Here is an 11,434-nt window from a genome sequence, read left to right on the forward strand (position 1 = left end):
CCAGCCCGCCACCTCCTTTTCCTGTCCCCTCTTGGCCCAACAAACCCCGGCGGCCCACTCCTCTCTCCTTTCCCTTTCCCGCACGGCCCACACCACAGCCCGGCCTACTCCCGCGCACCCTCTCTCCTGGGCCGACTCCACCCGCACACACTCGGCCCGCCCAGCGAGCAGCGGCCTGCACGCGCCCCCGCTCCTGCCAACTGGGCCCCGCACGTCAGCGCCTGCAGCCGCCCGCCTCGCGTCGCCCTCGTGCCCCTGACAAGCCGGCCCCCCTCGTCAGCGCCCCACCCCGCCTTCCTTTCTTCAACCTCCAACCGCGATCTCCGCCCGAAGATATCGCCGGCCATCCCTATCGGGTGCGCACGCCGAGATCCCCGGTGCCGCCTTTAATTAGCCACCCCGCGGACCCCTGCACCCTCACTCTCACGCCAAAGGCCGCCCAAACCCTAGCACGCCGCTCCGTCATGCCATCGCCGCGCAGAGCCCCTGCGCCGCCATGCCAACGGTGCTCCGCCACTCCACAGCCAGCCCGAGCCGCCGCAGAAGTTTCGCCTGTGCGCCAGGAACCCCCCCCCCCCGAGGCCGCCATCTCCGACATCGGGCCCCACCTCACCGGATTTTCGCCCGGATGTTTTCCAGGTGCGTTCGGCCCGCCGCCTCGATTGCTCGCCGCCAGTGCGGATCGGCCCGAGCTGACCCCGGGTTTTGCTTCGTAGGGACATCGCTCGGCGACCCGTGCAGCCCAGGACCCCGGACGAGCCCAGCACCGCCCGGACCGCGTGTTTCGTCTCAGTAGCTCCGCCGACCTCGCCGTGATCCCTCCTGCAGTACAGCTCTGGCCGACCCAAGGCTTCAGTAAGCACCCCAGAGCCCCCCTGGTACTTTTGCGCTTGATATCTTGGCCTATAGTCCACTCCGGCAAGACCCGCCGTGCAGAGCCGCCGCAGCCCTCGCTCTCACCGCTCAGACCCTCCCCGAGGCTCGCAAAGGCCTCAGGTGGATTACACGCTCCGCGTAGATCACCGCAGCCCCAGGCGCGGGTTGATTTGACCCCGGGAAGGGCGAGTTCAGCCTGCTCCGATGGGGCGCCGCCGCGGAGCAGGGCTCCGGCGAGCCGCTCCGCCGCCCCAGCACGCCCTTTTCTCTTTGGCCGTTCGATCTGAAATCGATGCACAAGATTAGATTTGGATCTCATCGAATCAGAGCCTTCAGATCACGATCCAACGGCCCATAATCGTAGATAACGGTTCGGCCTGGGATTTTTGTTAAAGAGACCCTGAGGTTTTCTTTATTTAACCCGCAGTCCAGCTGAGTTCAAAAATAATTGCAGTTAAGCCCAAAACTTTGCACAGACCCCCCTGAGCTTTCCAGAAATCAAACCCGCCATCCAGGGCCATTGGTTTTGCACGTTAGCCCATAGATTTAATGGTTAATTATGTTTAGGCCCTCGGTTTTAGCAGAAAAGTCCCTGGAACCCTGTTTTTATTACAAATAAGCCCCTAGAACTTGTTTTTGGCCTAGAATATGCGTTTTAGCTCCGTTTTAGGCGTTCTTTATGTCCACGCGATCGTTGTAACGCGTAGAATAGTTTTAGACTAGTTTAGTGTGCTGTTTTTATGTATTGATGTACTGTTTCTTAGTTTTTATTAGTGTTTGCTTGTATGCTTATTATTGTGCATTGTTTTGGCCATGTGTTCGTGAGTAGACGTTGATCCATCTAAGGAGCCCCAGTACCAGTACCCGGAGCAGCCGTCTTCCGAGCACTTTGAGCAGCAGCAGGAGCAGTACGAGGAAGGCAAGTATAACATGAACAACCTATCACTTTTAAATACACTTTCATACTGCATTTTAATACTGTATGCCTACAAGGATTTCCTAGCCACTTTATATCCTTTATATATACCTTTGGGTTGCATTTTGGTTAGTTGTGCTAGGTTGCTGCGCTATAACATACTTTGGTCCTTTTTAATTAAATTGATTAATGGTTTACTTGAACTTAATTCTGAGAGTGGCCCTCTGTGCTTCGTGCTTGAGTGGCTCACGTCTCGTTAAAATATGCTTTGTTAGAAACATGGTTTAGGGGGCCAGCACGGTGCTTAGTGCTTGGTTAGCCACTCTCCATAAGGACCGGTTCATAGAGTGACAACCTGGGACAACAGCGCTACCACAAGGCTAGAATGGGATAGACTTGGCGTAATAATTAGATCTTTTTGGTTTGGAGTAACTTACCTGCGGGGCAGGGGTGGTAAGCTTCTATGGCCCTCGTGCTGAGTGGCCTCGTCTGTGCTTCGTGTCTTGACGCCCACTAGACCTGCTCCATAGTCGCCGATCCACCCTTGTGGGTAAAGATGTGCACCTCTGCAGAGTGTAAAACTGGTATACTAGCCGTGCTCACGGTCATGAGCGGCCCAGATCCTCCTTTTGATTAGTGGGGTTATCTTCCTTTGACGAGGCAGGTTTCCCCGGGTGGCTTGGTTTCGGTTTGGTTCTCAGTAGTTTCTGATTTAATTCTGATTAATTACTATGTAACTGGGTTAATGGTAATTCATCAACTCGTAGTAAATAGCTTTAATAAAATTTTGCCAACACTTAAAAGCTAATGCAGTTGAGTCAGCCAACTCTAGAGCCTCATAGTTTGTGTTATACTTGTTGAGTACAAGTTGTGTACTCACCCTTGCCTCTTCTCTACTTTTTCCTCTTGGCTACGCTACTGCTGCTCAGTTCCTGCCTGACACGAGGGAGTTCGTCCAGCGCTACCAGGACTACGAGGACTTCTAGGCGTTCGTCTCCCAGTCGACGTCCCTGTGGCGCCCTGCTCAGCTTCGGAGAGCTTTTATCGTATTTGTACTTCGCTTCCGCTGTATCAGACATTTTGTCATTAATGTAATAAATAACATTCGTATTCGCTTTATTATGTCTTTTTACGTGATATGTGCTATGATATACTGTTCATTCTGTTGTATATACGTGTGACTTGATCCTGGCACGTATATGATTGCTCGGTTTATGTTCTTTTACAAACCGGGTGTTACAACAACACCAGATTCAATACCCATGGCTCAGAAGACACTCCGTTAATTCTCAACCCCGTCCAATAGCCATATCCCTACTGGACTGAACAATGACCAAGGCACTGATGGCTTTGAGATAAAAACTGGGCTTGTCAACATGGTTCAAGCAAGTCCCTTCTGCGGAAAGGCATAAGAGGATGCCCACGCTCATCTACAGAAATTTCTGGAAGTGAGCAGCATAATCAACCCAAGAGGCACTACGATGGATAATGTTCGTCTTCGACTATTCCCATTCACTTTGCTTGGGAAAGTAAAGACGTAGTTCTACACCTACAAGGATGCGTTTGACACTTGGGATGCATGCTCCAATGCTTTTCTGGTCAAGTACTTTCCGGTGGGCAAAACCAATGCCCTTCGGAACAGAATTTCTAGTTTTGAACAACTCCAGGAAGAGACAGTCCCGGAAGCCTGGGAACGTCTTCAGGAATATATTGCAGCATGCCCACACCACGGCATGGAAGAATGGCTTATCATTCAGAACTTTTTCCATGGCCTGAACTAGAGATCGCAAGATCACATGGACGCAGCAGCGGGAGGAGCATTTGTCTCCCTTGATGTTGAAGGAGCTAGAACGCTCATCGACAAGCTTGCTTCCAACCAGAGTTGGAAGGAAGATAGGCAACCGGCTCAAGCAAAAGGAATGCATGAAATCGACAGTGTCGATATGCTGGTAGCCAAGATGGATCTTCTCATGAAAAAGCCGGAATCTCCACACCAGGAGGTTAACCAGACTATGGAGTCTCAGATGACATGTGAGAAATGTGGCAATACTGGACACTTGGGCAAATCTTGCCCATTCACTCAAAAGGACAAGAATTCCATTGGGAATGATACTCCCAATGACTCAAATTGTCGTCCTCAACAAGGTTGGAATTCTAAGTCCAACCTCCCCTTCGGTCAATAGCAAGGTAACAATTTTAATAATAGTTTTCAGCCCTCGCTTAAAGACTTCATGTATGGCCAAAAACAAATGAATATCAACATTAGTGAGAAATTTCTTAAGTCTTGGGCTATGCAACTAGATGGGTTTAACTCTGTTATTAAACATCGGTTGAGTTTGAACAAATTGATAGAAACTAAAGTAACTCAGTTGGCCTCATCCTGCCTTAACCATGACACGGGGAAGCAATCTGGGCAACCAGAAGTGACCCCGAAAGAAAGTGTGAATGCGGTAACTGTGCGGGCAAGACAATCCGCATAGAAACCACATCTTCCGCAGGATGCAGGTATACCATCCTGCCATAACCATGACACGGGTAAGCTATCCGGGCAACCGGAAGTGACCCCAAAAGAAAGTGTGAGTGCGGTAGCTATGCGGGCAAGACAATCCGCACATAAACCACCTCTTCCGCAGGATGCAGATACACGGTGGAAGACCGTAACCGCCAGGAATACCGATGCGGAAGATGGGGTGCTGGAGGAGGCCGAAAAATCCAACACCATTGCTACCCAGGAAGACCCCGTGGAACCCCCTAGAACTTCACGGGACTGTCATGATACAACCGCCTTACCGTTTCTAGAGCAGAGAAGGAGGCCGGTGGCCGATGAGCAATTCGGCAAGTTTGTCGAGGTAACTAAGAAGTTTTATGGTAACATACCACTTCTTGATACTATGCAGGTTCCCACGTACGCTGTTGACGATCCTTAAGTGCCATATCTTACCGTCAACTCTTGCCGAGAACATTGACAAAACAAACACCAAACTAGAGATAGGAGTTTAATACTAATCATTTCCACAAGTTTTGGTGAATCACTGTTTTCAGGAGACCATGTCTGCATATGGAGGAAAACCATGCTCAAACAAAGATAAAAGTACACTTCAAAGCATTGTATGAGAGCACAAGAATTGAAGGGCCAAACCATAAGTCAATTCAACCACCAAGACCAAGTAAAAAGACACTTCTAACAAATCAGAGGCAGATACAAGGATCCAAGGGCCAAATGACACACCATACCAAACAAAACTTCAGGGGAACACAAAGGGGCAACACCAGGGCCCACCTATCAGTTGTCCAGAGGAAGGAGGGCCTAAGAGGGTGCCATTTAGGGTCGGCCGACCCACTGGGTCTCCCAAACCCCTACTGGGCTCAAACAGGCCCATCTTTTGCCTGCAGACTCCCACCGCACTGCCTATGCCAGGCCCCTGTGGTTCCACCTCGGAAGTTGACTCAAGGATCCACCCTTGGAGGGCTATATAAGGAGGAGGAGAGCCCCCCATTCAACACACAACAAGAAGAGCAAAGCTCCACTCCAAGGCTAAGCCCTACCTCCGTAGTGCTTAGAAATGGGGAGAGAGAGTGAGGGGTAGTTCGGAGGGGAGCCAACCTGTCGGCGCTCTTGTCCAACTTGTACCTCGACAGATGCTTCCTTTCTTAAGTAAGTCTTCATGATCTTCTATGGTAGTTAGTCTTTTAGTAAAGTAAGTTTTATTCTTTATTTGCTTACGGGATCATCGTCCGTCCTCGTGACGGGTGCTCTAGTCTAATGGCTCGAGTCTTGGACGGAGTCGGGTCTAGAGTAGTAATCGCTAGCGTAGATGTGGTGTCTAGGCTAGAGGTTACCGTTGTTTGCATACCTTCTCCACGGTCTGTCGGGGTAGGCGGCAGGTGGTGATAGCCCTGTCCGTCCTTTGTTTTCCCCCACATGAGGATTGGGTGTAGAGCTAATAGCCGGATACTCCTGGTAGACCAGGAGTAAGCCGGTGCCCGAAGTAAGCAAGTGGAGATAGAACCTATCTTTACTAGAACTCTAGGTCATAGGGATCCTCTCTATCCTCACGTACCTACCTCTTGTTTGTCCTTGGACCAACAAGTTAGAAGGCTAGTACTTCCGTTCCCTGTGGAAATACGATACCCTTGAATACTCACGGGTGAAGTGCTACAACGGTATCTCCGTACGCTTTGCAGATTATTCTGTGAACGTTAAGAAATACCAACAAGCATTTCTGGCGCCGTTGCCGGGAAACGGTTGCTATATTGTCTTTGAATCTAGTTCGCCCTCATATATTTTCAAAACAAAAAAAATATGTTTTATTTTTCTTTACCACTTCCTTCACCTCCGCTACCAAATTTACCCTCATATCCTTTTTCTTTTATTTATCTCTACCTTTACCCCTACTACCCAATAAAGGTTATCCTTGTACACACCTTTCGACACTTTAGGGTGAGTCTTTAGAGCCATTCTTTCTGGAACCCAATTCCTCATCTGGCTGCGAGATTCATCCCTCATAGAGCTACTTCAGGAAAACTCCTTCTCAAGGTTTAGCTGTGAGAATCCCTATCTTCATCTACGAGAGAAGGAGATGCTTTGAGCAACCGAGGACTATCGTTATCAGAATTCGACCTTTCATCTCGAATATATCTAAATTCTGTTGATGGTACCTCTTCTGAACTATAAAAAAAACAACAAAAAAATCCCATCAAGTTCCCGTGTCAAAGGTAACATCCGAGGTGTTTTTCACCAAGGAATATGCCTCGACATTGACCACCGTTTCATAGTCTGTACGACTCATTATTTTGGTCAAGGGATCACAAGGGCTAAGCCGATCGAATCAAGTGAACCAAAATCACATTCTTATCCTCGATTATCGATTGATGCCAATCAAATCATGTGATTCAAAATTCACTTCTTACTCCTTGATTTTGATTGATGCCCAATAGAAGTTACAAACACACTTCATTTCAATTGAACTTCTATTGGAATCTTAGGATGAATTGCTTTGCCATGCGAAGTTTCTCTCCTAAGGAAGGGATGAGTTGAAACTCATTTCCCTCGGGACACGAACTCAGAATCGTTCATATGGCCCATAGAGTTACACATCCTCTTTCATTACGGGGCCATGAATGTTCTCGTTGCTCTATTCGGAGTTCCCTTCAAAATTCGAGGTAAAGTTTTTCGAAAATTTAGAAAATACCTCGAATTACCCTTGCGAAAGCAAACCACCAGATCCAAAAATCCCTCCTGACCCTTTAAAAAAAAACACTTTCTAAGGGAAACCTTGAGGGGTTTAAAAACCATTTTGTGCAAAGAGTGGTCAAAAGATGTGGACTTTTTCTTCTGAAGAAATTCAGATTCGCACCCATTCCTAAACCACTCAATGCCACATCCAAGGAGCTATGGTGGATGTTTTGTGCGATCTCGTTGTTGGTGCTAATTTTCTTTCTAACCCTTTTGCTTTCACTTTGTTAAGGTGACAAGCCCTTAGCACCAACTAACCTTCTTGAGCAATCTCAAAAGGGATCGAGATCAGGTGCCACCACAATCTTAGCTAAAATTACCAATGGTGATACCTTGAGGAGATGATGTCCTTGCACCCACCGTTGTTTCCCTTTCTCCTCCAAACAGCCATCACCTCCCTCGTCAAAGCCTAAATCTCATTCCTCTGGCCCTCAAACTCCTTTCTTGATTTTCTTTAGAGAACTCAAGGGCCATGAACAACCTTAGTGATCGAATCTGGAGACCCATAAAGATGAGATCCTTTTTCATGAACATGAGAGTTCCTCTTTTATTCCAACGTAACTCTCATGAATCTCCATATTCATCATCCCCTTGTGCTAGGATAGTGCAACAAGTACATCCCTCTGAAAAACTAGTTCATAATGCTTCTGATGAAAGGATGTAAATGCTTTTGCATATCACAACTTGTTTTACTATGGCACTAACCTTGCAGCTAGAAATGATGGAACGACAGTAGGTGATGTAGTTGGGGTTTACATCACCTTTTCCTGGCTGCAACAGGGAAACCCCCTTGGTCAAGCTTGAGACTGTAAACAAGCACTACTGGGAGATAGCCCGGATTTCAAAAAAATAAAAATACTAAACTAATAAAAGCAAGAATATGTTGTCTGGATAGTATGCACCCTCGGGTATTTTTGGTCGCTAACCATTTTCAGGTTGAGATTAAAACACGAGGGGCATGCGATGCCCGAAAACATGAGAACTGCACCAATGGTACCCTTGGTGATGGGACACACTTTGTAGGAGACACTGGCTTCGCACACTTGGCTCTAGGAGTCGTGAAAAAAAAGAAAGAAAGACTAAGAGTGGGGGTGATCGGTATGCACCTAGAAACAAATCCTTGCATACCAAGGATGGTGCTAGTTCTGCCTTGCTGAAAAAAAAGAAAACAAGAAAAGAAAAAAAACAAGAGAGAGAGAAAAAAGGGAAAAATAAAGCAAAATGAGAGTGAGCTAGCAGGCCCCGCATGGACCAGAGGCTGCGTCATGTCCGTGCCTCTAGGCCATGGCATTGGACTCTAGCAGACATCATCCCGCCGCCCAGCTCCACCCTACATTGCTATCACCTACGCATGCAAAGCCTTAGTATAACCCCTATCCACTCCTAGCTTTGCATAGCTTCAGTCTAGTAGCTCAGGCACATTCAAAGCAAGAGGAATTGCTCCTCTTCCACTCTAGGCTCTTGCTGCACTACTTTAATTGGCACATGCTAGCATACAAGAAAGGAGACGTACTCTGCGTCTCCAATCCTAAAGTCGTGTGCCACCAGATAATGCCACCAAGGACCATGATCCCCTACACACTTCATGCTGATAGGATCTGGCCTTGTTGTCCGCTTGAGTCGGCGTGGGCATGTGCCTTCCTCCGCTTTCATCCTGCGTCAACCTGGAGGAGTCGTTGATGCCCATTTACGATCACGCCACCGCTGCAGCAACTCCAAGACTTCTATCCCATATGCTGCCTGTAAGAACACTCAGATATGTACAAAGGTAAGATAATGTTCACCTAACATTTATTCATGTTTATCTCTTTATGAGCTTAGCTTGATCATACAAATGCATGCTTCCTTAGTCTATTTTCGTATGCTTTGGCTTGGATGTCTTTTTCATGAGAGCCATCCATAGGCTTTTTAAATTAAGCATGGTGCTTAGGTTAAAAAAGCCTTCTTTAATCAAATATGACATGGTGTCGAGTTTGATTAATGAATTGTCAGAGTTAATACAATCATAGACTTTGTTGAATATCTTTTGTGAACTAACCCATGCAGGAAGATTTTTAAAATCAAATGGGTAAGTCCTCAAGCTATATTTGTACTAGAGATAAACCAAGGCCCGGGATGAACTTCAACAAAAATTGCATGACATGCAAAGGAGGCACAGATCACCTTTCAAGGATCATAGTGAGTATATTGTTAGAAACCTCTTTGTTATGTTATGCAATTTTATCTTAGCCTTGTTTGAGCTTTTTTGAAAAGAAAAAAAATGGTGAACAGTAAAAAAACTTTTCAAAATAAATCTCTCTCTCGAAATAAAAAAATATAATAATGAAATAAAATGATGGCAAGCATTTTGGGATCCATGCTATATGAATCTTTTGAATTTGAACTTTCCTTAAAGCATGGATGTGAACAACAAATCCAAACAAAGTCCTTTATGCATATCCCAAGTATTTGTTGTCCACTAACCTTTTGCAGGAACGAAAAAAAGGGGAAGGAACAAGGACCGGCATACATAATTCCAACTCCAACACAGCGCTCCTTGGTCCGATAAGAAGACAGATGCATGAGGAACCAAGCTGAACGAATGCAAAGCTTTGCTTCATGTATATGATGCTTAACTTTTGCATTTTTGTTCATCGCTTGGCAAGTTCTTCCAGGTAAGTATTCCACACAACTCGTGCATCCTTGCCTCATGTTTCCACCCTGCTTAGTTACCCATCATTTAGCTTGCCATGAGAAAAAAATATAATAATAAAAAATACAAAATACAAAATAAAATAAAATAGAAATTTAGTGCTCCAAATAAAAACATTCTTTGATTCAATGAAGTTTTGACTCCCCGGTATTCAACCCTGGCAGAGTCCCTCTTGTTTCCACTTTTGTTTTTCTTTTGAATAAAGACAGGTACAGGAATAAGTGTGGGGGAGATCTCTAACATCACCAATTGCAAACTCATTCGAGATCTCTCCCCCAAACATGTGCACAACATCGACGATCCAGCACGCTAAGGAGCAGGACAGAAGGAATCCAAGGAGGGATGGCTGAACCTTTGGTTCGACCAAACCACCTCTGACTTCATTCGGCTCCCTCTTCTTCCTCTTCAACAATGGTATGTGCAAACACACTCCTCATACTCCCTAAGTTCTTGAGTTTAAATGAATTCATACTAATCAATGAAAATAAACTCAATGAACCTTGCCAATTACCTTATGCACTCCATGCACTTCCACGATCAAATCTGCATACTCTTTATTCCTTGCATTCTTTCTAGTTCTTGTGAACAATTATTTTCATAGGGACCTGTGCTCTCTAAGTAATTGACTAGTGTGATATGATTAGATGAATGGAACCATGCTCTTCCTTGCAAAGTACTTGGGGTTTCTTTTCAAAAAAATAAATAAATAGCTTGCTTCCTCAAATTATAATAAATTCCTACCAGAGCCAAAGTTTGAGCATCATGAAAAAACCTTTTGATTTTTCAGCTTGTCTATTGCTTTGAGCTTTGTCAAATTCTATGACCCCTGTTAGAAACTTTTCATACTCCCATGATCAAGATCACGTACACGTCCACTCACATGCTATGCTTCTACACTGGAAGATAGCAAGCATTTGCATCCACCACAAAATAAAACTCCAAGCCATACCATGACCCCCTCTCTCTCCAAAGTTACCATCAGGGATGTGGGCTGTGCAAAAAGAAATAAATGATGCATTCCCAAAGAAGGTATGCCACATGCTCATAGAGCATGTTAAAAAAAAGAAAGATGCATACCCAACAAAGGTATGCCACAAGCCCACAAGGCATGTCAAAAAAAAGAGAGAGAAAAGAAGAGAAAAAGATAGCCCACATCCAAGAAAAATAAAGGAGAGAGATGATTCAATGAAAGGAGTTCATACACCATCCACCCAAAAAGAAAAAAAATAACCACACACTTGCACATCTTAATCAAGGTTTATGACATGTTTCTTCTTGGATCAAGTCTTTGACTTAGCAACATAAGCAAAGCAAGCATGCCTGTTTACTCCTACCCTGAGCTCCACATAAGCCTAATTAGATGATAGGAGAAAACAAGGCAACAACTTTGCCTTGGTGAGGATAAGAAACAAAAAAAAGAGAGTGATTCGAGAGAATAATTTGAGGAGCAAGACTATGCTTTTGTTTTCAAAAATAAAAAACAAGTTTCCAAGCAGGAAGAGTTAGGGACCTGAAATCTGCATTGTTCTATTCTTCAATTACCCAAGAAAGCATGGTAGCCACTCAAAAAGATTCACAAGGATCAGAAGAAGTTTGGAATAACTTGTATGCAGGTTACATCAAGGGAGTTGCATCCACCTTAGTCCTTCAACCTTTACTCAAGGACGAGCAAAGGGCTAAGTGTGGGGGTGTTGTTGACAGTCCTTAAGTTCCA

The 11,434-nt window shown here is 45.6% G+C and overlaps 1 non-coding gene across 1 annotated transcript; it reads right to left on the bottom strand.

Annotated features, from left to right (window-relative positions):
- Window positions 1-3,420: 3,420 nt before the first annotated feature.
- Window positions 3,421-3,527, bottom strand: LOC120657778. The gene has a single exon (XR_005668316.1). It is a non-coding gene; the product is annotated as a small nucleolar RNA R71 (small nucleolar RNA).
- Between the last annotated feature and the right edge of the window lie 7,907 nt (window positions 3,528-11,434).

Source organism: Panicum virgatum, chromosome 1N, assembly GCF_016808335.1.
Source record: "Panicum virgatum strain AP13 chromosome 1N, P.virgatum_v5, whole genome shotgun sequence".
In the NCBI taxonomy this organism is placed as follows: domain Eukaryota; kingdom Viridiplantae; phylum Streptophyta; class Magnoliopsida; order Poales; family Poaceae; genus Panicum; species Panicum virgatum.